Here is a 4,150-nt window from a genome sequence, read left to right as displayed (position 1 = left end):
TGTAGAAGCATTACCCCAGTTTCTGCCTTCGTCTGCACATGGCTTTCTCCCAGGTTTCCAGATGTTGGTGTCTGGGTTTGTGTGTGTTTTTCCAAATTTCCCCCTTTTTAATAAAGATACCAGTTAAAATGGATTAGGAGGCCACCTTACTCTAGTATGACCTCATCTTAACTAATTACATCTGCAACAGAGCTTTTTCCAAATAAGATCTCATTCTGAGGCTCTGAGGGTTAGGACTTTAACATATGAATTTTTGGGGGACACAAGTAACCCCGCTCTTCTATTTTAAATTAATGTATAACATTTTCATTGACCTTTCATCAATTTACCAATTTGCTTTTTTTCCCACCTGGTTTACTTCTCTGGAAAAAATCCGGGCCGGGCGCAGTGGCTTATGCCTATAATTCCAGCACTTCGGAAGGCCAAGGCAGGCAGATCACAAGGTCAGGAGTTCGAGGTCATCCTGGCCAACATGGTGAAACTCCGTCTACACTAAAATACAAAAAGCTAGCCGGGTGTGGTGGTGCGGGCCTGTAGTCCCAGCTACACAGGAGGCTGAGGCAGGGGAATCGCTTGAACCCGGGAGGCAGAGGTTGCAGTGAGCCAAGATCGCACCACTGCACTCCAGCCTGGCAACAGAACGAGACTCTGTCTCAGAAAATAAATAAATAAATAAATAAATAAATAAATTCACCTCACCTCCCATCACATAGAGATTAATTATGCATCTGTAATAATGGGAGTGTTTGGGTATCTTCATTTCTGATGCTGAAATTTTTTAATATCTTTCTAACAAGGTCTGAAATTGTATTTCGAATTGATGAGCTAACATATAGTAATTGTGGAGAACATTTGAGAATTGCTGGGAATGACTAAAAATATTTAGGACGAGGAAAAAACTTGCAGCTGTCAACATATAATAGTTTTGCTCAAAGAAAGTGAGCTTCTGGCCAGGCGCGGTGACTCACCCCTGTAATCCCAGCACTTTGAGAGGCCAAGACAGGTGGATCACAAGGTTAGAAGCTCAAGACCAGCCTGACAAACATGGTGAAACCCCACCTCTACTAAAATACAAAAATTAGCCGGGTGTGGTGGTGTGCGCCTGTAGTCCCAGCTGCTCAGGAGGTTGAGGCAGGAGAATCGCTTGAACCCGGGAGGTGGAGGTTGCAGTGAGCCAAGACTGAGCCACTGCACTCCAACCTGGGTGACAAAGCGAGACTCCGTTTCAAAAAAGAAAAAAAAAAAAGAAAAGAGAAAAGGGTATCTACATAGAAGCACTCAGAAAAAAAAAAAAAGGATAAAAAGTTCTAAGGCTCTGTTCACAATAACCACCATATTCGTTCATCACTAAAACAATCTTAACAGTGGTTTAAAAATATACAGAATTGTTCTCCAAACTAATCTTCAATATCACATAATATTAAGTAAAAAATAAACATTTCAAACGTTTTAACAGATTACTTCATCAATATTATGAACTCTACAATTTCATGAATTTTAATGTCTTCTTATCCCCTAACCTTTGGCGTTCAGCTGCCCTTTAAACAGGCCACTCAGCAACAAATACTTTTATAGGGCAGATAGCCTTTAAGTGTGTAATTTACAAGATGAAATTTACTGGTTTCATTGCTCTTTTTTTTTTTTTTTTTTTTTTTTTTTTTTGAGACGGAGTCCTACCCTGTCGCCCAGGCTGGAGTGCAATGGCCGGATCTCAGTTCACTGCAACCTCCACCTCCTGGGTTCAAGCGATTCTCCTGCCTCAGCCTCCCGAGCAGCTGAGACTGCAGGCACGCGCCACCACGCCCAACTAATTTTTGTATTTTTAGTAGAGACGGGGTGGGGGACAGGGGGTGGGCTGGTCTCAAACTCCTGATCTCGTGATCCACCCTCCTCGGCCTCCCAAAGTGTTGGGATTACAGGCGTGAGCCACCGTGCCAGGCCCATTGTTCCTTTTTTAAATTAGTCTTGGTAGTTTTGTATGTATTGAATTATTTGAAAATAAGACCATCCGGGCTGAAGTCTGTTATTACCGCTGATGACAACTGAAACTGGTGGAATTACTACCGTTGATGAGACCTGAAGTTCGTCAAATGAAAGCAAAACAAAGCCGCCCAACGTGGGGCTCGAACCCACGACCCTGGGATTAAGAGTCCCATGCTCTACCGACTGAGCTAGCCGGGCAGTTAGAGAAAAGTGTTGTTTCTAGGTCTTTTCAAAGGAACAAGATTGTTTTGATTTGCTCTAAGAATTACATTTCATATTAAATGATTTTTCTATTTTATATATATATATATATATTTTTTTTTTTTTTGGTAAAGTTTTTCATGACTTTTAAAACTTGTGTTTCATGTCTGATTCTGTGCGCACAAACTTCTGTTGTTTAATAAAAATGTATAAACAGCCCTCTAGTGGTCAGCACCTTTCCGTTTCCTTAAAGGTAAGGCGGGCCAAGGAAGGCGATGCCGACTCCAGCTCGGAGAATAGGAGTGAGTGTAGGGGTGCTTCCAGTTCATCCTAAAGATTCCCGCCGGCAGAGCGCCCACCCCTTGAAGCGCGGGGACCAGAGAGGTTCTCAGCACCCTCGTGGCCCACTGCAAAAGATGGCTCCGGAGAAATGTCCTGCACACTCTCTGGAAACAATTGGAACTGAAAGCCCAGCTGCAGAGCTGGCTGGCCTCTCGGCATCGTGTGACTTAAGAGATTTTCGGAATTATTTTCTTTGGCATGACGGTGGTTCAACTAAGACATACCATGGTGTTTACACGAGAGATTAGAAAGCTAAAGCAGTCTCAGCGAGTAATTGAAAATACCGTAGAGAGTTTGCTCACACTCAAAACTAAAAAGTGAAAAAATTTATTCCATAGACTGATAGAACCTCAGTGTGGGAAGGGACCATTATTCCAAGCCTCTCCCTACTAAAACAACAAAAAAAAATTTATTCTGTTTTCCAGAATAAGTGATTTCACAGTAGCCAAACAGTCCCAGTTAATGAGGGAAACTACTTTGTAAGAAAAAAAGGCCGGGTGCGGTGGCTCACGCCTATAATCCCAGCACTTTGGGAGACCGTAGACGGGCAGATCACGAGGTTAAGAGATCGAGACCATCCTGGCCAACATGGTGCAAACCACGTCTCTACTAAAAGTACAATCGGGCGTGCTGGCTCATGCCTGTAACCCCAGCTACTTGGGAGGCTGAGGCAGGAGAATCGCTTGAACATGGGAGGCCGAGGTTGTCTCTACTAAAAGTACAATCGGGCATGGTGGCGCAGGCCTGTAATCCCAGCTACTTGGGAGGCTGAGGCAGGAGAATCGCTTGAACGTGGGAGGCCGAGGTTGTAGTGAGCCGAGATCGTGCCATTGCACTCCAGCCTGGCAAGGGAGTAATACTGTCTCAAAAAAAAAAAAAAAAAAAAAAAAAGCAGGATTAGAAAAGCATACTTTGGCAAATTCATTTATTATTATTATTATTGACATAGAGTCTTGCTCTGTTGCTCAGGCTGAGTGCAATGGGGCGATCTCAGCTCACTGCAACCCCCACCTCCAGGTTCAAGTGATCACTCCTGTCTCAGCCTCCTGAGTAGCTGAGATTACAGGCGCGCACCACCACGCCTGGCTAATTTTTGTATTTTTAGTAGAAATGTAGTTTCACCATGTTGGCCAGACTGGCCTCAAATTCCTGACCTCAGGTGATCCACCCGCCTCGGCCTCCCAAAGTGCTGGGATTACAGGAGTAAGCCACCGCATCCAGCAGTGGCAAATCCTTTTAAACAAGGGTTATCAATTATGGTTAAACCATTATGTTAATTTTATATGTTAATAGTTGGTAGAGAACTGGATATTTACAGGGTTGAAGTAACACCACACAGGTTACTAGATGCAAGGAGGACAATCTCACTGAATGATGGTGGGTTCAGGTTGTTATTACCTTAATCCAGAAATTAATCTGAGTTTTGCTAGAGCTTTACTAATCTTCAACAAGATAGATAGTGTATCTTTAGCAGTGATACAACACAAAATCAATGGTAATTATTTATTCTAGTCAAAAAATGTTTTTGATTAATTAGTATCTAAAGGTCCATAGGCCTTTTGATATTAATTCCAGTTTACAGGAAATATAAAGGATAGAGGAACAAGATGAATGACACCATAAA

At 42.9% G+C, this 4,150-nt stretch overlaps 1 non-coding gene across 1 annotated transcript; it reads right to left on the bottom strand.

Moving 5' to 3' along the window:
- Positions 1–2,108: 2,108 nt before the first annotated feature.
- TRNAK-CUU (transfer RNA lysine (anticodon CUU)) lies at positions 2,109–2,181 on the bottom strand. The gene has a single exon. It is a non-coding gene; the product is annotated as a tRNA-Lys (tRNA).
- Positions 2,182–4,150: the final 1,969 nt, after the last annotated feature.

Source organism: Pan troglodytes, chromosome 16 (assembly GCF_028858775.2).
Source record: "Pan troglodytes isolate AG18354 chromosome 16, NHGRI_mPanTro3-v2.0_pri, whole genome shotgun sequence".
Lineage (NCBI taxonomy): Eukaryota > Metazoa > Chordata > Mammalia > Primates > Hominidae > Pan > Pan troglodytes.
This window is presented reverse-complemented; position numbering and strand designations above follow the sequence as displayed.